General features: G+C 40.2%; 1 protein-coding gene across 9 annotated transcripts in view; it reads left to right on the forward strand.

The window, feature by feature from the left end:
* Atp10b (ATPase phospholipid transporting 10B (putative)) overlaps window positions 1-23470 on the forward strand; it is a 318086-nt gene that overhangs the window by 127012 nt on the left and 167604 nt on the right. For 2 of the 9 annotated variants that reach the window (XM_031351454.1, XM_031351456.1), the window contains exons 2-4: window positions 1844-1911; window positions 11415-11574; window positions 13439-13564. The gene's annotated coding sequence lies outside the window, so the exon portion shown is untranslated. Of the gene's footprint in view, window positions 1-1843; window positions 1912-7947; window positions 7989-8531; window positions 8825-11414; window positions 11575-13087; window positions 13565-23470 lie in introns of those variants that run through there. The other 7 variants (XM_031351455.1, XM_031351457.1, XM_031351453.1 and 4 more) reach the window with 6 other exon arrangements.

Below are 23470 nucleotides of genomic sequence, written 5' to 3' on the forward strand. Positions count from 1 at the left end.
CAATTTCTGTATCCACTCCTCTGTTGAGGGACATCTGGGTTGCTTCCAGGTTCTGGCTATTATAAATATTTGACCATCGATCTATTTTTGAAAATATAAGCCAAATAAAGTTCAAGCGGCAGGGTAGGGGACCTGGGGATGTTCTTCATGACCCTTATTCAGTGACTCATGGTGAGTAAATTGGGCCCTGGACAGGTCAGTTGATGTCATATGTGATCATTTCTGTCACAAGTCAGCAGAGAGGCCTGGCACAGAAATGATCAGGTCATCAGGGCAAGATGAAGGAAATAAAGACCCATTGTAGGCTTAGGTCAGCAGTGCCCTGGGAAGAGACAACTGGAAGCAGACTACATCTGGCCTGATCCTTTTGGAAGAAGATCTACTTGCATCTAAAGCCCGTGTGTGTGTGTGTGTGTGTGTGTGTGTGTGTGTGTGTGTGTGTGTGTGTGTGTATGTGTGTGTGTGTCTTTGTATGAATGCATGTATGTGAGAAGATGCCTATGTAAGTGTGTGTATATTTGTGAGCATGTGTTTGTGCATATATGTATATATATCCAGGTATACATGAATGTGTTCATGTGCCTGTGTGTGTACACATATGTATGTGTTTGTATGTGTGTGATCTTTATCTTCTTAGAATGATGTAGAGAGGCCCTCAGCTATGCTTTCCAAGGCCACTCCATTTCCTCTGAAGCAGAAAGGTTTTTTAATGTTTTTAGTAGAAATAGAAATAGTTTTACATCACTTCCTTCTTCCTTTTCCCATCTCCAGCCCCTCCCAGCTATGCTTCCTAGAATCCCTCCTATGGCCCCTACTCTCAAATCATTAACCTCTTTTTCTTTGATTATTATTTTACATGTATGTGCATATGTATGTAAATATAAATAGATTATGCTGAGTCTTTTATTGTATCTGTGGATATGATTCCAAGGCTGACCACATATATGTATGTATGTATGTATGTATGTGCATAAATATTTATAAATAGATTCTGCTAAGTCTGTTTTGTAGTGTGTGTGTGTGTGTGTGTGTGTGTGTGTGTGTGTGTGTGTGTGTATGTTTTGTTGTATGGTTTCAAGGCTTTGTTGCAAGGTTTCACTTTACACTGGACGACCAATAACTAGGCTCATCCCTGGGAAAGGCTAGTTCTCCTTCCCCTGGCAGTCATTAGTTGCCTGTAGTTCTTTGTCTACAGGTAGGCATTTTCTACATGAAATTTCCCTCCTCACATGTTAACATGTTTATTGATACTGCTGTTGCTCTGGTCTTTTTTATACAGTCATTACTAGGAAAGGCTGTTTCACTGCAAGACAGACAGACAGACAGACAGACAGACAGAAAGACAGAAAGACACACACACACAGAGAAAGAGAGAGAAGAGAGAAAGAGAGAGAGAGCTACAAGAAATACATCTTCTCCACATCTAGCTCCATAGAAATAGAACTTCTCTTTTCTTCCACATTTTTAACACAAGTTTAAGGTCTTATTTTCATTAACTTGGGTAAAATCTCATCCTGTCTATGTGGCAAAATTGAAATGCTCCAAGTGCTTGGACCGAGATGTGTCCCATGGAGTGAAGAGATGTTTAGATTGACATCCAAGGGAACATGGAACATCATTTGTATTCTGCATGTTGGCAGATAAAACAGTAGACCCGATTCCCTGATCGGAGCAGACGCTTGCTGTTGAAGCAGATTCCTGGGAAAATGTCCAGCTTGCTTGTGAAGTTTATTTGTAGCTGGAGTCATCCAGCTGGAAGGGAAAGGGCAAAATACTTAATTACTGCCTGATGCCAAAATGAGATTGCACATTTTATATTTATTTTCTCTCCTGTGTCTTTCAGCCTCACAGTGGCAGGAAGATCATGACTGGCTGGAGAAACTTATTCCAGTGAAAGGAAGAGTCTGAATTGTAAGTAGGTTTTCTTCTTATCGGTTGATCATACAACATAGACTCCCGTGGTGCCCACGGGAGATTCACTAAACTGTAATTGTCTCCTTCACTGCACTTAAGCAGGATAAGGTGACATCACTGGTAAATCAAATGCCAATATATGGCTATGGCTTAAGTTTCTCTGCAATGTTTACATCACTGAGCAATTTAGGAATTATCAGGATACATACCGTTAAGAAGTGTGCTTGTCTGTAAATAGCAGAGAATACAGGTTCTCCATGGCTTAAGTGATATTTTAAGTTATTTACTTGTATAGCAAGAAGTCCAAAGATAGAGCAAATCCATAAAGAGAGTGTACACAAATCACATCTCACCAAGACCTAATCCTGACAACTCCAGACAGATAGCTCGTCCATGTCTCTCTTTTATGCGCTTTTCTAGAAAACCCCCAGCAAGCTTCTACTTGTGTTGACTTACCTGAATGTCTCACACTCTTGTAACCAAGGATGTGGGACCACCCATCATGATTGTCTGAGACCAGTCACTAATGTTCATAGGTCTAGAGATGGTACCTCTGGAACACCAGGGTCTTCTGGAGCAAAGTGGAAATGTAAACAAAAGAAATATCTTATTAGGAAGGAGACAGGAGGGTGAATGTTCATTTTTCAAAGCCATTGGCAGTGTCTGTGGGACAAAAAGGCAGTGCAAATTTTATCAGTCCTTTCTCTAAGATGAAGCTGATGAAGATCCACTTCCAAGGTCTCCTGCTGAAGAAGCAGACACACAGCCTTGACTAACCTCCCCTCAAGTCACAGGTGAAGTTAAGAAAAGAATAGAAATGCTTTGACTCTAGATATAAAACCCAAGTCATTATCATTATACCATAGGCAGGCTGTTTCTTCAATTTGCATAATTATAAACTCCCCCTCAAAGAGTAAACATTGCTGCCAACTTAAAAAAAAAAAAAAACTACAAAGCAGCATTAAATATGCATTGCTAATTTGACTTTCTAAGTTGTCTGGGATCTTCACAAAGACATGCAGAGCTCCAGAGATACTGGATGCTTAATAAAACATTCCACCTGTCAGAAAAGCAGTACCAGGGAAAGAAAGGCTAAATATCAGGGTTGGGGTGGGAGTAGGGGATCAGCTAAAGCATTGTAGTTTGTGCTGTAAAATTACCAATAGGAGCTTATTCTACTAACATGACTCTCAAATTTATCCTTCCAGACACAAACCCCCTTCATCAAACATAGGTGATTGCTTTGTGTGGCAATAGAAAATAACATTTCCCTAAAAGGTTCCTATTAAGTTTTAAGTATCAGATGTGAGCTGGACATATACTTGGACAGTTATAGGATGTAGTTGAATTGGTACATAAAGACTCAGTTGTCTCCCACATCACTTTTATAGATCTATCTCAAACATCCATGACAACCCTTGAAGGCCTCCAACTATAGCATAATTATGATACCCAGGCAAGATGAAATATGTACCTGCTACTATATTCTTTGACTTAAGTTCTCCAGCTGGTAACAGTGATAACCAGGACATGGGCTATTAGATCTGTATACATATAAATGTACTCCTGAAGTTTCCTTACAGGTTACATATAAGTATGTATTTATACATAATGATGTATATGTATTTACTTTGATAACTGCATTTTAAGTTCAACTGCACATCATAGACATATTCCCCTTAAGTGTTTGTATATATGTTCCATGTGTATACATCAGTTTTTGTATATGTGTTCCATGTGTATACATCAGTTTTACTCTTTCTTAGATTACATCTCAGGTAGGTATTAATGGCAACCTATTTATTCAATCCCTTATTTAAAAATATTTGTTATTTTAAGTTATAGCAAAACATTCTTATACAAATCTTTTTCAACATAGATGGTTATCCCTTTATTGATCATCCTGGATCTATGACTAATCCCCTGACCTTGCCAAGGGAAGAGTCATCAGAGGTAGATTCAGACTCTGTCTGTGGGCTACTAGAACAGAACCCTTCTGGATATGCTTGCCAGACGTTGGGCTCCTGTTAAAGAAAGGAAAGATATGGTGAAAGGAAGAAGGAAAGGAGACACACCATGCCAATAGCACTAAGGAGATATCTGTCATGGCAAGCAATTGGCATAGTTGTTCATTTCTTTACTTAAACAGAATCAGTCCTTGGTCTAAACTATAAGCCCGCTGTAAGCAGGAGCAAGGACTTTTCTACCTATTGCTCACCAATATATAACAAGTGCCTGCTATAGGTATGCCAGTATGTGTATGTACTTGGAGAATAAAAGATGAATCAGTTATAGAGAGTAAACTTCATGATAAACTAAGGAAACATTAGTCAAAAGCATAAACCTCATTGATGTGTGAAGAATAAGTTCAAGAGCTCTACTGTATTAAGGAGCAACTTCATTCAGCCTGCTACCCCGAGCTTTTGCCAGTTCATCTTCACTATGACTTCTTATAATAAATACATCCATTACAAAGGGAGGAAGAAAGCACAGGATATGGAACCTCTTATTCAAGAGAGCACAACTAAGAATAGGCAGTACTGGCATTAAGACAAAGGTCTGTCTTACTTTAAAACAGATTTATCATTATTTTCTTGAAAACCACAAAGAGTAAGATTCAAGTGTTAACTTCACAAAAAGGCTACAAATTCATAAGAAAATATATATGCTAATATATTAGTTCTACTTAACTGTTCCACAGTGTACACATTTGTGAATAATGTATTATTCATAATATATATTTATTTATGCTGCTTGCAATTATTAATTTAAAAAATAAACTTTATTAGGAGTGAATCTGTGACTATGTCTGAGCTTACCAGGAAAACTATTTTGTGATTGGTAATAGGCACCAGGTATATGAGATATATAGATATAATAATGTATGCCATATATTTATTTTCTAATTATTCTTATTATTAGATTTATGTATTTCTTGTTTATTACTTAACTTTTTGTTGTTATGAATTTCACATCACACATCCCAGTCCCACTCATCCCTCCATCCCTTTGTATCTGGCTTCCATCTTCCTCCAAAAGAAAAAAAAAATCTCATTGTAGAAGTTGCAGTGTGTCACAGTGTGTCCTACAGTATACCCTTTTGTCCACACTTCTTTATTTGCAAACATTCATTGAAATGAGCCATTAGTCTGGATCAAAGCCTCTGGCTTCTGCTACACTACACAAATCATTCTTCCGTGGCCTCTGCATCATCTACTACCTCCAGGTTCTTGCCCTGCTTGAGTTCCTGTCCTGACTTCCTTTGGTGATGAACATCAATGAGGAAATGAAAGCTGAATAAACCCTTTTCTCCCCCACTTGCTTGGTCATAGTGCAGCAATATAGACCCTAAGTGAGACACTGATTCAAAAACACATGAATATTCAGATGCTGACTCCTAGAGAGACTCTCTACTTTCTAGCAAGCTATTCCTTATTGCTTTAAAATTATTTCTGTGTATATTCTAAGAGAGGAATTCATGGGTACAGTAAAAATATATTTAATACATAATCAATGTTTAATTAAAAATTAAGCTCCCCAGCTGTCTCAAAACTCTCCTTTCCTAAAACAGCTACCTGTACTAATGTTAATGTTCAGTGAAATCTTATACCATGCAGAAGCATATGCAGATGTAATGCCTTTTCAGACCCAGATAGTTTACTCACTATCCACACCCTGTTTTTGATTAATTTCCTAGTTCTCAGAGTTTGAGTTAGATGGCATACAGTGTTTAGCTGATTTTCTTAATTTCGATTTAATTTTAATTTTTTACAACTTCATACATGAGCAGTGTGTCTACATTACTCTGTCCCTCCTTTCTCTCTCCTACTTCTCCCCACATTCCCCTCCCAAATCCATGACCTATTCTTTGTTACTGTTTTTTATACATATATAAGTGTATATACATATATACAGTATATGTAGATATAATATGTGTGTATGCGCATGCATAAATGTGAAGTATATACATACGTATGCATATACAAACAGTAGAGTCCATTTAGCATTGCTTATATATGCAAGCATTCAGGGCTGACCACTTGAGATTGTACAACTATGTGTGAGTTCATCCCTGAAGGAAACTGATTCTCCCTCTCTATATAACTATTGACTTCCTGCATGTTTCCATCTAGGGGCAGGACCTTGTGAAACTTGACCCATCCACACTGGCATGTCAGCTGGCGTATTATTATACCAATCTTGCCCAGGCAGCTATGTTGTTGCAAGTTCATGGATGCATTTCAAGAGTGATACTATGTAGCAGCAAGCATCCTGGTTCTCTTATAATCTTTCTGCCTCCTCCTTTGTGATGTTACCTGAGCCTTAGATGTTCCATTGTCGGGTGCCCACAAATGCTTGTTCTATGTATTTTGACAATTTTAAGTCTCTGTAATAGTCTCCATCTGTGGCAATAGAAGCTTCCGTGGTAAGAATTGACATAAGTATTTAGAGTGCATTTAGAGATTATATTGGTTTAGGAAAATTACTGTAGTAGGTTCTCTTCTAGAGCCTATCACCTCTGTAGCCATGGGTAGCTCTCCAGGTTTATAGTACCAGGTATGAATTATAAATTCCTTACCATCTGGCAGGCTTTAAGATCACTTAGACAGCTGTTGGTTGGTAAACCCCAAGATATAAGTGTCACTATTATACCATTAGGATATCTTATCTCATAAGTCATTATTACGGCTAGTAGTTAGCTTATTGTTTTTATTTTTCATAACATTCTATTGTATGAATGAACTAAAAACACATATTTAGTCCCCAAATGCTGAATATTTAGGTTGATTCTGATTTGTTCTTATAAGCATGGTGTAAAAAACAAATCCATTAAGTAAATGTTTTTGCAAACATTTTACTTTCTCTATATCTGTTTCTAAATTTCCTCTGACCATATAAGAACTGTATGCTGACTGATGGCACTAGGTTGTGAGGTCTGTCATTGAAAAACAGAAGCGGAATGCTTTCCTTTTTCTCCAGTGTGATCTACGGGTCCTCTTTCCTCTGGTACTTGGTACCTTAGCTAAACAAGCCCTGCAAAGCTAGTAAGAGAGAAATATTGTCCAAATTTCCCTTGAAGTCTAAAGGAATGAAGGACTTACCTTCCATTTTTGGATTTCCCAATGCAAATGAGAAAAATGTGGATAAGAGGTCTACCATAGGCTATATACCAAACTTTATCTGGAATATCACAAGTGTCCCACATCAGTGACAGCATGGTATGGTGGGGAAAGCATGAGCTATACGTTCATATACTTACCTTGTGTGGGTCAGTTCCCAAAACTGGACACTGTCACCAGAAAATGAGGGCTGAATGATGGACAAGCTGGAGGTGCCCACCTGGGGTGTTCAAACACATGTATCATCTCCATTACTTAGCTAGTTCTAGATATCCTCCCAAGTTTGCTGCCCTGGGACTGGACAACCCCCATGGCTCAGGACATCTCTAGTCTTCCTTAGCTTTGGGACTTGCTTTCCTGTGTTAGAGCATGAGGCCAAGCTCAGGCACCTGCTTTCCTTTGACCTATCATGTACGATCACTGAGAGCTCACTGGCTGTGAAAACCTGCCTCCCTAGTGCCTTCTGAGGCCTGCTTAAGGACAATAATTAGCATCTGCCTAATTGAAATGGCTTCTGAAGGCATAAAGCATTCTGTCCAGGAGGACACACACACACACACACACACACACACACACACACACACACTGCCTCAGCCTCCGAGTTCTGACTGAGCAAGAGTGGACATAGTCTTTTAATCATGAAACTAACTAGGTTGCTTGGAGTTTTCACTTGTGTAGAGTGTCCCCAGAAAACAATCTAAGCAAGAATGCCACCAACAATAATAGCAGGGGCTGCTTTTAGATTCTGATTTTACTAGAATCTGTGGAAAACCTAGAGAGTCAGGTGGCTGATGACTGGGGATGCAGCTCAGTTGCCAGCTTTCTTGCCTAGAGTACTCAAAGTCCTGGGTTTGATCCTTAGCCCTGTATGAACCACACCCTGGAATACCAGCACTTGAAAGATGGAAGCAAGAGGATCAGAAGTTAAAGTCATCCTCGACTTAATGAATCAAGGTCAGCCTGAACTCCACGAGGGAGACCCAGTCTCAAAAACAAAACAAAAAAACCAACAACAACAAAAACAAAACCAGAATCTGAAGAAAATGTACCTGGGTTGAGGCACCATCCCTATGATATAGTTGTATTAACTGAACACCTCTTGATCTCTCTGAATATCAACCATGCCACCTACCAAACAGCAGTAACTGTACCCACACCTCACAGAGTTCTGTGAGAATGGAATGTTGTGGTCCACAGAAAGTGTTTAGGGGGCACCTGGCACATACTGAGCAAACAGTTCCAGCCACCCCAGTCACCGTGTCTTAAATTTGTCCCTACAAGGTTGTTCTTCACAATTTCATAAAAATGCAAGCTCATCGTCAGAGATGACAATTTACCCAAGACCAGAAATAACAACCCTGGGATTTGAACTTAGCACTCTGTCTTATTAATTCATCAAGTACTGATCAGGTACCCACCATGGTCTAAGCAGTGGCAATACTAAAGCAAAGCACAGTCTTGACTCTCTAAGGATACATAGCTTGATGAGAGGCCATGAGACTCCTTGATGTATCTAACACCCATCACTTTTGCAAAGATTCCTAGGTACCCTAGTTCAAATGGCTTGGAGTCTCTGGACAATCATTGTAAAAGTTTTGACTTACTGAGTGATACTGAGGGACTGTGCTTTTCCCAGCAGCTCTGAGAGATAGCTATAATTGCTGTCTTCATTTGACAGATTAAATTCCTTGCAGAAGACAGGATGACTTGTTGGGCTTAATGGATGGAGTTGAAATTTGAAACATGGGAGCAACATTGCATGGCCTATTATATCGTTTAAACAAATCAAGGTATTTGAAACTGAAATTATATTTAGAATAAAAGTTTAAGGTACTATTACAGACCAATCTCATCACATGCAAGGCAATTCTCATATTCTGTGGCCCTCCACTATAACAGTTGGCCTTAAAGGTTAAAAGCTATGCGAAGAGGCATAAGTTGTGAAAAGGGAGGTATACATCATTATCAAATTTAAGTAAGAGAACAGTATTTACATGAACTGGTTGTCCTCATAAGCACTGCTTAGGTATGTTCTTAAAAATCTGATACTATTAGACCTTCTAGTCATGCATTTTGGCTGGGTCTCTACAGGGATGGCTTGGGAAGACTTATATCAGGACAAAGTCCAGGGATCCGGATGATCAACAGCCACAGCTTAGTAATGTCTACAGAACCAAAGTACATCTTGGGGAGGGCCATGTTCAAAGGAGTTGAACAAACCAGTTCTGACTTCTGGACTCAGAAGATTCATCTGAGTCTCTACAGGGGCCTAGTGGGCCAGGGAGGTATTGATTCAGACAATAGGTGGCATGCCACCACCAGCGTGATTTTCTCCCAATTGCTGACATTATTCACGGCTCACAACTACAACCAGGGAGGGAGTGACTCTGCAACCTTAAGACTCTGTCAACTTGACTAGAAGTCAAAACAAGGCATGGAAGACAAGATCCCTGGGGAAAGCAACCAGGCTTTGACCTTCACACAGAGACAGAGCCAAACACAGCTGGAGCCTGAGTTTAGCCCTGCTTTGCCTACAAAACAGAACACCCAACCAAAACAAAAAAGGAGACACTAAGGATTTATATTCTGATTTCAAACTGAAAGTGAGAAACCTAAGGCAATAAATCCTTCATGGATGATTTCTCTACCTGCTAGCCAGAGTACCCTAATTGCCTCAGGAAAAAGAATGACTTTCCTAAAGAAAGGCATGGGTCATAGAGTCATGTCTTTTGCAAACAGCTTACCAAGAGCATGTCTCTTTGAAGACTAACAGCACCAAGGGAAGTGACAAAGGCTATTTTTAACTCATATTTTGCTTGTACAAATTTCTGAATACCCTGGCAAGGTTGAAATTTGCCTGCCGTCACATGGCAACGAGACGGAAGGATGAAGAACAGAAGCCTGCGTCTCTCTGTTCCCGATGTCCACTTAAGACTGTTTCTGCTCCTCTGGGAATGCACTGATAATGTTCGGAGGGTGCAGGCACAGCTAGCCCAATCTGAGAATCATTTAGTCCTCATTAGCTGTCCTTACTTTGCCAAGACCCCCAGTCACTCTTCCTTCAGGGTGAAACTGAAAACCAACATCATTTATTTTGTATGTGAACCTCCTCAGGTTATACTGGAGAAGTTGCTAATGAACCACAGCAGAAGAAGGCAGCAGGCTTAATTAAATCCCTAGGAAGGTCTTCTGTGATACCCTAACTGTAGAGGAAAATACTAAATAGAAAAATGTATGTATGAATAGGAAAGAGACAGGGTATCTGTGTTAACTCCCCCCAATAGCTCACATGAGACTTTACAATGGCAAACAGCCCAACTGCCTTCCAAGCTACCATATTTTGTGAAGAAATTATGTTGCTACTAGTAGTAACCCAGTGTTTAAATGACCTTTGAATATTCTGCTATTGTATTCAAAGGACTTGACAGGTCAGGCATCTTGTGACCACTGGCCAGAACAGGAGTGGTTCCCTGTGGGTATCTAATCCAGAGCATGACACCATTTTACTGAAAGATAAGCAAGAGCTCTTTCTCAAGAGTGTAAGAGACTTGGAGTTTAGGTCTAGATCTGCCCTTCCAAGCTATACAACAATTGAGATAACTACTCCACATCCATATTTCTTCAGCTGTACAATGGAGCCGCTTATGTACCTAACACCAGATACATTAAGTATGCTGTGGAACAACATTCTCGTTAGTCACATCCTTTTAGCAGAGATGGAAGTGACTCCAGAACACATCTTATTCAGAATCTAGCTGAGATGTACATGGCTGGGTCCCAGTCTTGGTACCTTTGTGATTTGTGTCATAGACCCAATATCTGTGTAGACTCCAAGCTCCCCTAGCCAAGACTACAATGGTTTCTAAGTCTATGAATCTAGGGAATAAGAGTGTCTATTGTTCAGAGCTCCTTGGGATTCTTTAGCTGTCAAATACTCAGCATCAATCTTTAGGAGGCTGTGCCCCAGTGTAGGGGAATGCCAGGGCCAGAAAGTGGGAGAGGGCGGGGGTGGCAGGCATGGGGAGGGGGGAGGCAACAGGGTTTTGGTTTTGTTTGTTTGTTTGTTTTTTGGAGGGGAAACTGGGAATGGAGAAATTCGCATGTAAATAAAGAAAATATCTAAAATAAAAAAAAAATTCTTTAGGAGGACCTTGGATCACTTTCCTGAGCCCTAGAGAGGCTCTGAAACCTGTAGGTCAATGTTCTTGATTCCAAATCTAAGGATCTTCTCATCAAATCAGCACGATGAAACTAAGAGACCAGGACAGCTTTGGGGTCTTCTTTACTAAGTGTGGTCCAGATTTTCCAGTTCACCCATGTGTTAGCAAAGGTTTAGAATTGTTAGCTGATTGTTTACTCCCTCTGGCCTTTACCTTGCAGAGTCCAGCAGTAATAATTAACCCAAGGACCTTCAGGCATCTCTCTGAGCTTTAAGACATCTCTGGCTAGCTTCTGACCACAGCCCAGGCATCTGTATACCAAAGAAACTATCTGATCTTAGCTTCCTGAGTGATATTAATTCCCTGGAGGAAAGGAGCAGGTAAGAATGACAAATATGGCAACACAGACCTATGGGCATGACCCAATTGGAGGCTAATATCTAGAGGAGCCTGGGAAAAGAAGAAACCCTAATATTCTGTTGGGAAAAATAAATCAGTATATCCCAGATAGAAAAATTCATGAATGTTTTTCAGAAAAACTAGCAAATACCCCAGCAACCCAACCCCAGCCCTCCAGATATTTTACCCCAAAGACTTGAAACTGGAATATAAAAGATATACCTGACCTACCTTGATAATTTAGAACCTAAGTGTCTATCAGGAGATGAACAGATGAAGAAAATTATATATACACATATTATATGTGGGAAATATATGTATATATAATATATCTTATAGTATCATCCACATATAATGCAAAAGAATATCATCCTGCCTTTAAAAGAAGACTGTTGTCATTTGTGGCAACATGGATGGAATTGAAGAATATTTTGATATGTAAAATAATCTATCTTGAAAAACAATAGTTACATATGTACTTGTTTACTTGTGGAAGTAAACAATAATTGAACTCAGGAGAAGCAAACAGTGTAAGGGTTGTTTCAGAGGCCGGGGTATGAAAGACAATGAGGACAGGATGGTTGAGGGACAAAATCCTCAGTTATATAGGAGGAAGCTTTTCTGTGACTTCAAGAAGTACCACACATCAATGTAAATACCATAACTAAGATTTTAAAATCACTGGGAGTAAATTTTCAGTGTTCTAACCATATAAAAAATAAGTATTTGAGATGATTGATATGGTAATTAGTCTGATCTAATTATTCCACATGGTGATCATAAATCATAGCATTACATTTATGCCCTGTTAATGTAATTTGTCAGTTTACAAATAAAACAGTAAAACTTACAAAATAGAAGAGGTGACTTTTGAATGGCAGGAGTGCTCTGAGCCCCGAGGTTCTGATTCTTCAGTAGACTTAGAAAGGCAGGACTGTAGTTTAGCATGTATTTTACCCCATGTTGCTCTTTGCTGATAAGGATGAGGAAATGTGACCTCCAGGGTTACAGATGAACATAAACATAAAAACATATGCCAATGCCAGATGAAAAAAATCCCGCCTTTTAATAAAAGAAAAACTTTTGTTCTTAATAAATGCTATCATGGTGGATAATGACTTTTCCTTAAAGCAACACAATGTCTTTTGGCTTCAATCCCCATTAGTGTTTTAGTTTCCTCATTTGTAAAATGATTCACAATGTGCTCACTCCATAAGATTATGAGGATGAAGTGAGTCAATGCATAGAGAGCACTTAGCAGGATGAACACATCATAATTTTTCAACAGATGTTAGATTATTATAATAATTGTTGTTAGAATCTGAATTTGGTCTTCATAGGCAGTTAAACTTACTCATCTGAGAGTGAAAAATACAGTGAATGATTCAACTGAATGCATTATGTGTAATAAAATATTACATTTATATAATTAGGGCTAACATTTATGACTTTAAGCACTGCATTAGTTTCCTATTACTATCTTACAAATTACAGAAACTTCACAGCTGAAAACACCACCCATCTATCAAGACCCAGTTCTATGGGGCAGAAATCCAGAGAAGGTGTGGCTGGGTTCCTTACTCGGGTCTACACAGCTGCAGTGGAGTCCTGGTCCTTCTCACAGGGTCTTGGGAAAGTTCACTTTTCAACCCACTCGGATGGTCAGCCAGATCAGTCCCTTGGAGCAGGAGCATGGCAGTTCACATGTCCTGCTGATTGTCAGAACTGGGACCCTCCAGTTTCCTCCATGCCATTAGCCCTCTCCCTTCTCTGCCATGTGACTCCATCCATCCATGCATTCATTAGCACTGGAAAACCTCTCTTGTGCTGTGCATCTCTTTCCAGGAGGGGAGCCCTTTGAGACTAGTCAGACTCATACAGGTTCATCTACTTTAAGGCCAAGTGTGTTGGAATTTGAAGTGATCTGCCGATTCCCTTGCCAGCCATATCTACAAGAGTACTTAATGAATGGTAAGAGTTTTGTTTTATATATGACAGCAGCCAGGAATCCTGGGAGTCATCTTGCCATTCTTCCTGCTACAAAGTCCTTTCCTCATCCTTTCTTGTTTAAATCAAAGCAAGAAGGGAAAGACAGCTAAAGGGAAAGTATATGGAGTTATGGCTAATAATACTGTGCCACACATTAGAAATTTCCTAAGATTGATTTGGTAACATTCACACATAAGATAATAGACATCATGAAATGACACACATCTTAGTTTGTTTGACTATCATAAACATCTCATATCATAGTCCCACACATAGCTACATGTAACAAAAATAAACATTGTGTGTCTTTGAAAAAGCAAGATGAACATTTAAAAAAGTTGAAGGGTGGCCAATTTGTTATGTGCAGTTTGCCAAATAATGCTGTGTCAGTTTTGTTTTGCTTTTGTTTTTGAGAGAGGGTCTCACAAAATTACCCAGGCAGGTCTTGCATGCATTCTATATCCCAGCCAGGGCCTGAGTGTACGATCCTCCTGCCCCCTCAGTTAGCAAAGATTACGGCTGACTTTCCAAGTAGCTGGGATGACTAGCCTGAACCTTTTTTATAGTAACAGTCCATAATCACACTCCATTGTGACTAAGAGACCCAAGACTTGTAGTCAACCAGAACCAGAGTTAACATGTTCTATGGTATTAAACAATATCTAGTGAGAATCCCAAATGCACTGGGTCCTGGCTATGTAAGTCTCTTAGCCTTTTTAATGCCAATTCGATTGCCTGGTAAAGGGAAGACATGCATCTTTGCCTATCAGGGCTGATTTGAAAGTGTAAGGTCTCTTTTATGAAGCCAACACTGCTGCTCAATCTTTTACTGCATGCGACTTTTTGCAGTGTGCAGACGTTGTATGTCCTTCTGAGGACACTGTGATGCCTTTGAAGAAATGAAGCTCCAGAACTGAGACCAGAGCCATATTTAAACCACAGCCCTGGTTCCTTTAGCAGATTTACTAAACATTTAGAGAGTCCATAGCCTTAGGAGGTAGGTGCAGAAGGAATAAATAACAGCAGAAATGTGGATCCAGGTGTGTGGTCGTCACCCAGTATGTAGTGAATCCACGAGTACTGGCTCCTTCTAAATCCTTATACATTTAAATCACCTGTATGATTGCTTCCCGAACTGAAAACCATGTATTCTAATGTTTGCCCATTACTGTAATTTATTTTGCTTTTTAATGTGTGTGTATGAATGTGTCTTGTGGGCTTTGGAATAACGTTCATGTGCAGACTAGAGCCTTCTGATGTTGCTCCTCCATCTTGCTTGAGACCGGTGTCTTTGCACTGCTGCAGATACCAGCTTAGCTGGCCCATGAGTTTCAGGGGAATTTTCCTGTCTCTGTGTCCCATCTCACCAAGGAAGAGTTGGCATTATATGCTGATTTTACATGATTTCTGGAGATTTAAACCCATGTCTTCACATTTAATAGCAAGCACATAACCTGGCAAATGACCTCTTAAAACTCTTAATATTGTTTAAATCAATCTTTTGTTTCCTATGAAACCATGGTTTTGATATGCCACTTCCATTTTCTATAGAGCAATGCTAAAATAAATACTTAGTCATTAAATTAAAAATGTATGACACAAGTTTCCATGGGGCCGGCATGTTAGAGGGCTATGGCGAAGAAGCAAAAAGGTCCCTTAGCATCACTGGTGAAATTAATCAAGAGCTAACAGTATTTAAGATAATTTTATTTCATTTTTCGAGTTGTGTCTCCAAATAGAATTCATATAATTTTTTTAAATTAAGCCCACGAAATAGGGAGTGGGAGAAACGTCTAGTGGAAATACAATGGAAGCTTCAGTAGCCGACTTCAGGCTCAGATATTCCTGCCTCCATAGCCCATGTATTTACAACATACAAAGAAGAAAGGGCTTGTTAAAGAGACAGGGGAGGAGGTGAGAGGGAGAAAGAGTGAAGAGAGAAATGCTGAGGAAGAGTAGTACAAGTGGGAGGTGGGGAAAGAAGGGGGAGAGAATTTATAACCCAGCCAATCATACATGTCCATCTCACTAGACTCCTCAGCTCCTATGGACTTCACTTTCTATGTATGTATGCATGCACATATATGCATGTGTGTGCATGTGTGTACATGTGTGTGCATGTGTGTGCATGTGCAGGTCATAGCTAGAGGTCAACCTCTACTGTCGTTCCTCAAGCACTGTCCACCTAGGGTTTGTTTGTTTGGTTGGTTTTTTGGCTTTGTTTTTTGTTTTTTTGTTTTTTTGTTTTTTGCTCTGCTCTGCTCTACTCTACTCTGCTCTGCTCTGCTCTCCTCTCCTCTCCTCTCCTCTCCTCTGCTCTGCTTTGCTCTGCTTTGCTTTGCGACAAGGACTCTCATTTGCTCTGGCACTCACCAGTAGGCTAAACTGGCTGGTCAGTAAGCCCCAAGGATCCTCCTGGCTTTGCCTCTCCAGGCCTGGAACCACAAACACACACTCCTTGCTCTCTTTTCGTGGCTTCTGGCTATTGAGCTCAGTTTTTCCTGTTTCCGTAGTAAGTACTTTACAGAAAGAGCTCTCTCTCCTGCCCACCTCTGGGATTGAATGGCAGTTACCCCCATCACTTCTCCTCGCCTGTTACTTAGGTGATTGACAGCTTTCCAGCTGTGCTTTTCTGTTCAGCCTTTTAGAATTTCACTTAGAATCCAGGTGACATGGCTGTGCCCCCGGTCAAAATTATGAACAGTACAGCTTGCTCATAATCAGCACCATCCGACTCCAGCATCTGAACCATCAAGCTGGGAGCCCTAACTCGGAGCCCCTGCCCTAGAACTAAAACACAGAAGCACTAATTGCATTATGGAGGCCAGGTGAAAATGGCCTTGGACAAGAGAACAAATGGTTTCTTTTGACTTGCCGCTCCATGCTAAGTGGTTCTCAGGAGGTAGATTTCACACAGCCATTTGCTTCTCCCTGACTAGAATTACATTTTCTGTCTTTACCATTTCCTATCCCAAGAAGCATAGCAGAGCTGTCTGCTCAGTACCAAGGGAAGAGCACTTTCATTCTATATTTTAATTAGGCCCTGACATCTGGTGTGGCCCATGAGCACTTATTTGCACACCTGCAGGCTATTGGCTGTAAAGGAGCCCAGCCTGTGTGGAGATTATGTGCGCAGATGGAGTCTATGGTCGTTTAATTTAATAGAGCAATTGTGTGGGCCTTGTCAAATGTTCTGCAATTGTGAAATGTGAGCCCCTCTCAACTCCAGGTACACTGGGCTGCTCCTTATATAATGCGCATTGCACCTCCCCTGCCAGACTTCATACAAAATATAGTCACTTAGAAGAGAAGCTTGGCAACCAAGTAATCTTGGTAACCTTTCACAGGAGCAGGGAGAATGATGGGACTCTAAAAGGCAACAGATCTTATAAAGACGAGGGGATTTGACAAGTATCTAAATGACCATCTACCCTTGTATGTTAAGCAAATGTGCTGTCTGGAGCTCCAGCCTCCTCTAATGAGGACCCAGAGTGAAGCTGATGTGACAGGAGGTGGGCTGCGTGAACGGTGCTTTTCCAGATCTGAATTGCCAACCAAGGCTCAGGCCAATCTGACGGAGCTTGGCTGTGTTATTCATACCTCTCAAGGTACCCTAGATATTTAGTGTTCCATAAACATCTAGAGAAGAGTGACTAACAACCAGGGGAAGTAGTGTGGCCAGACATAAGGACCCATTGGCTTTGCACAGGTATCCTCCTGGATATTCTCAAAGCCTTGCACCCACCCCAGATGGCTTGCTGGAAAATACCACTCATCAGTATGTTCTCTAGCTATGAGACACTTAGATGCTCAGGTTGGCTTTTTGTGTCTCCTAGTTATCCTCTCCCTGCTCTGTGGGTCTCAGCTAGTTTACATTTACCTCAGGAGACTTATTCTGTTACAGAGTACATGTAATAGAATAAAGGAAAAGACTGCATAACATAGTATTGATGAAATGCTGAGAGGAGAGGGAATTGCCCGTAGTCTAAGAAGGACTAGTGCTTAAGAGCTTCATTCCTGGACAGTTAGGAATTATGGGAAGTCTCCACAACAACATGACATTTACATAAGGCCTGGAGAGATGGCTCAATAGTTAACATTACTGCTCTTCCAGAGGATCTTAAGTTTGGTTCCAAGCTCCCATGGCAGGTGAGTCACAGCTCCCTCTAACTCCATCTCCAGGGGCCCCAATGGCCTCTTCTGGCTTTTTCATACATCTGTACTCCTGTGCACATTCCCTCACATGAACACATAGTTTAAAGTAAGTCTTTTTTAAAAATGATTTACATAAGAAAAATATTTTACATAGGTAACACAATTTGCCTCAACTTTCGTTTTCTCACTTAAAAAATGAGAATCATTATGATAGCGCCACTTCTAATCACACACACACACACACACACACAAAGAAGCAATAAGTATAAAGAACTCAGTAAAACTGCAGACATGCAATAAATGCCTTGTTAGGTATAGCGATCATTGTGGGAACAAGGAGAATGGAGATAGTAACAATGACAGCAATGTCCAAGCTCAAAAGCAGACCGTTGAGTAGAAAACAGGAAGAAGCAACAGGCATACCTGGAAGAGGGAGTGGGGTTTCCTGGGGTGTGACAGTAACACTGGGTGAGGCAGGGAACTGAGTCCAGAAAACTATAAATATGTACTGAGGCAGAAACATTTAGGGCAAGAGAGGAACTTTGGCTTCCCAGGAAGGCAAGTGAACAGAGCTTCAAATGGTTGTGTTCCTCAACAGAAACAGGTGTTTAATGAAGTAAATAGCAAACTTGCCAAGATCACCGAATGTCTACTCAGAGTGGAAAAACAACTTCCTGTGGTGATTACCTTCTTCACGAAGATGGTGGGTGATACATCTGCATCACAAGAATTCAGGATTCTGTTTTTGTTTGTTTGCTTTTGTTGTTGTTGTTGTTAAAGAAACAATGTGTTGTGAAATAGGGGGTACCATGACCTTAAAAGTAGCCTGTTACCTTTAGATTTATGAAAATGCATGCTCTCTACTCCTGTATAAGAAGTGATCTGTTCTGAGTTGTTCTGTTTTTTTTTTTCTTTCCACTGAAATAATACTTAGACATTTGATTTACTGGCCACAGACTTTTAATTCCAAGTCAAGAACTCTGGAGTCTGACTTGCTTGGGCTTGAGTATTAGGTGGTACTGTAATCTGATATATTGCTTCAGGTGTCTGGAACACAGCTTCTTTGTTTGTCCAAAAGGTTTACAAATACCCTCCATTTCCTTTATGGATCACATCTGTAAGCACCAAACACAGTCAATGACAACCCTTGAAAAGCACTCAGTCACAGGTCACTTTATTACTCTGCCCAAAGCAGGGCTTTTGTTCAGATTGCTCAAGTACTTGAGTGAAAATTGAAACCTGAATGTGAGCACATTGCCCTGGTGAGCCTGAGAGTCTGGGACTTTCTCCACTAAGATTGGAAACTCCTCTGGAGATTGAGCAAGGGCAGGTGTCAAACTCTAGCTCCTACTCACCAGGGTCTAGGTGAGTGTGCGAGTAAGAAATGGAGCCACCGTTACCCTCTGGGCAAACCACAGCCAGTGAGAAATCATAAAGATTTTTTTTTTTTGTCAGAGAAAGTTAAATTTAACACACATAAAGGCTATCACTTAAAGTAAGATAGTGTCTTTCCTAAGGTTCCCTGAGAGTAAAACCAGCAGGCTGTTCTGTTTTTATGTTCTTTAAAGTGACCTTCATGGGAAAGGTAAAACTGTTAACACTTTAGAGCAGCTGCCAAATGGCTTTGTCAGTTTAATGTCAGACTATGGGAACCTTGGTCAGCAAAACAGAAACCTCTTGTTTTGCTGACTGGGACAGGAGACACAGTCATAGTATCTGCTATCTGAGGGTTTTACCATGTTTTTGAGGATATACAAGAAGCACCTACCCAGGAATGGCTTATTTCAAGCACGCCTTCCTTCCTGATACCAAAGCTGCTTTTATATGGATTTGGAATGGGCTGGTTATAACATAGAGCTGTTACATGATGCCTTACGAGTGGCAGGGTATCTGGATTGTTCAGTTCACCTAGAATAAGGAGACTTGTTCGTGCTCTTGAAATTCAGAATTTGGGAGCCTTACTCTATATATGATGTTCCCTTGGATTAACAGATGTGAAGCACTCTTACAGAGCCTATTGTTATGCCTACAAAATATGATCTCTTGACAGCTACTGTGCTGTGTAACTTCCTGCTAATGAGAACAAGTGCCTAAGATAATCAGCCTTAGTGGAAGACAGGTTGATTTGGACTCATGATTTCAAGGGGACTTGAGCCATGTTCACTGGGCCCTGTTGATTTGGAGCCTGTGGTGAAATTGTACATCATTATGGGAGTATATGATAAAGGAGACTGCTCACTTCATAACAGTCAGGAAAGAAAGAGAGAAAGAAAAAAAGAAAGAGAGAAAGGAAGGAAGGAAGGAAGGAAAGGAGGGAGGGAGGGAAGGAGGAAGGGATGGAGGGAGGAAGAAAGAGAGGAAGAAAGAAAGAAAGAAAGAAAGAAAGAAAGAAAGAAAGAAAGAAAGAAAGAAAGAAAGAAAGAAAGGGAAGGAAAAGAAAGAAAGAAGGAAAGAAAGGCTGATATCTCAATACCTTCTTCAAAGAGTTGCCTTGAGTGACCAAACCTTCTTTCACCAGGTCTCATTCCCTAAATGTCCTACCACTTCACAATAATGCTGTGTAGGCTTGCAATCAAGGCTTGAATACTTGGTCCTATAGAAGACCCTTAAGATCGCAAGTATAGCATTTGAAAACAACAGATTGAGAAAGATCTTGGATGCATGCTCATGCCTTGCTAGGTTCAATAAAGCATGTTGAAAAACAGTACTCATAAAAAGTAAACTTTATACCTTCATTGAGGAAAATGATTTCAAAAATATCAGTCATGATGGACACAACTATATTTTCTATATTTGAGCTCAGAATAAGTTATTGTGCTAAATCGTACTCTCTCTTCATGGCACTGTTAAAGGACTGAAGTGATATTCAAAAAGTGAACTATCACTCTGAGTGGTTTTGAAGAAATTACAATACAGATGGATCTACCAGACAGATAGCTGGCCAAAACTGGCCTTATTATGTAGGGTACATAATAGTTAATGTTAACTATGCCTAGAATTCTATTCAAAGCCAGATACCAAGGCACATTCAGAGAAAATAATTAGGCCTTAAAAGGACCCTGAAAGGCAAGCCTGAGTGTCTTTTTGAGATTCTTGAATTTTAATTTTTATGATTTGAAAAGAATTCTAATGATTATATAATAATTTACTATGGATTGAACTGCCGCTTTTTGATGGCTGTGGTAGACTTGAGAGTTTTGTATCCGAAGAGTACCAAATCCAGCTTAAAACCTTTAGGGATTCCACAAGAAAATCATGAATAATAGCTAACAGGAAAAATAGGTGAAAATTGTTGCATTACTGATAGCTGTGAGAATACCATAAAACTCTGATAGAAGCAAATTAGTTAGATCGAATCACAAGACTTTCTGAAACCTAAATTAGTATTTTTACATGTATGCTCACATATACATGTGTGTTCCCACCCCCATTCCCCACGTCTACCTACCTGCCTGTCCCTGAAATGCTAAGTGAAGACAGAAAGTCTACCAATGCCTGCTTCCAGTAGGTACCAGCTCCATCCTGTCATGTCTAGGAAAACACAGTTATCCAATAGTCAACCTGCACACCCACACAGAACTCAAAGGCAGCAAGTACTTCTATGTCTATCAAGCATCGGTGACAGGATGGCTTTTGGGGGGGAGTCTATTATTAAGTATGAACTAAGTTGAGCCAATTATTTTGTCTGAGGCACAGCATGGAGGTCATCTGAGTCTCTGCTTGCCAGAAGGCAGCAAGCATCTCAGCCTATCTTTTATTTGCATAGAATGTGACTTATAACATCTTTATCTATCTATCTAACTACATGTGTCTTTGAAAGCTTGTTTGAGTTTTCAGAGTCTCTTTCCAGACCAAGCCACTGGGAGACCCTGAGCCACATAAAGACAACAGTGAAGTGAAACATTTGCTCCCTAGCAATTCTCTTCTTCCATGGTAGTTAAGCATGTGTTCAAAAGCAACAGATTTATTTATTCTGGGGGGAGGGGCATGTGCCATGGCTCATGCAATGGAGATCAGAAGATAATTTCATGGAGTTGGTTTTTTTCCTTCTACCATGTGGATCCTGAGGACTGAGGTCATCAGGGTTGGCTCTTATCAGCTGAGCCATCTTGCTGACCCTCAAAGATTTCATTAATATCAGCTTTCTCTATGTCTACAGAGGATGAATAAAAACTGCCTGTTCTCTGTATTATATGTGAATCACCTTGATAATAGAAACTTCAGCAAAAAAAAAAAAAAAAATCCTATCTAAGAGACCATTTGATTAGTGTCTCAAAATCATGACCAAGTATCTAAACTTCTAGCACCTTCAGTTTTCTGTGAAGTGGGATTACTGTAAAGGTTGGATGGCATATGCTCTTTAAAGAACCTAGTACCATAAAAAAAAAAAAAATCTTAATGCAGGTGATAGGATGTGAAGCCAGACATAACAATAGTTCAGTCTAGACCTGTTTACTTTGTAACACTCTGTGCCTAGGTTTCCTCATGTTAATAATGGAGTCAGAAACACTATTTCTACAGGTTGGTATGTGAGTTAACACATACAGAACATTAACACCAGTTGCTGGCGCAAATGGAAATTCAATAAATCTTAGATGTTATCATTATTATTATGACCAGCATAATATATACCATGCAATAAATATTGAATAAATGGCAAGGAATGTTTAAATTAAACTTCTTTGGTATTCAAAGTCACTTCTCTCCCATATAGCTGCCCCATTGAATTCTGGTATGGAGCTCCGAACAATCTTCACATCACTGTGGGAATAATACCTTCCCCTGCCGCTTAGTGTATGTTGTGCAGCAATGCAAATAGAATAATAACCAATCTGATATTTTAATTATCACACGTGTCAGCGATGCTGCTTTATAAATCAAAGCTAATTGATTCTGAGCAGTTGCTATTTCTTCAGCCCTCCTATCAGCTCAGGAGCAAGCCTGCTATTTTCTGTGTAAACATTGAGGGTGGTTCCAGAATGGTATTCAGAATCAGTGGAGTGCCTTTTACACGTGGGCAAGCTCCAAGCCAGGAATTAGGAATTAGCGTACTCAGTTCCACCCACCCGTGGTATATATCTAGAAGAGGGCATGATGCTCCTCTTGGTGATGTTTGAACAGCTGCACCTAGACTGAACCCCCAGAAAATGGTCCAAACTTTTGAATCAATTTTTTCTCCATAATCCCATGGAGCATTTGGTAATTTAAGTGGCTGTTACATAAACCTGTACTTTTGTTTATCTGAGTGCTTGATTTTCAAGCTTATATTTGTTCACAGTAAATTTTGCATAGAAATGCAATTCATACAGCAAACCATGGGTGCTGAGGTTGAAAAATGCAACCAAGCTAGCAACCACCCAGTCCCTCTCACTAGGAGCATGCTGGATCAGATCCGAAAGTCTGCTATGTAGAACTGCCAGCTGTCTTCCTATCCCACATCCAAAGCCCTTGCTTTACTGAGTGCCTATCACTCAGTTTGCCAAAGAAGCTTCTCTATCAATGCCTTTGCACATGTCAGGGAAAATTCAAATCTTCTTGGCGTTGCAGGTTCTGTTTTTAAGCAGGTCAACCACCTGATTTTAAGCTTTTATGCTATTACATGTTCCAAAATATAAAACTCAAGGTTCTGGAGTATAGCTCAGTGGTGAACACATAGACCCATGATCAAGGCCTTGGGCTTGATTCCCAGAACATAGCCACACACACACGCGTACACACACACACACACGCGTA

This window comes from Mastomys coucha, unplaced genomic scaffold (genome assembly GCF_008632895.1).
Source record: "Mastomys coucha isolate ucsf_1 unplaced genomic scaffold, UCSF_Mcou_1 pScaffold5, whole genome shotgun sequence".
Lineage (NCBI taxonomy): Eukaryota > Metazoa > Chordata > Mammalia > Rodentia > Muridae > Mastomys > Mastomys coucha.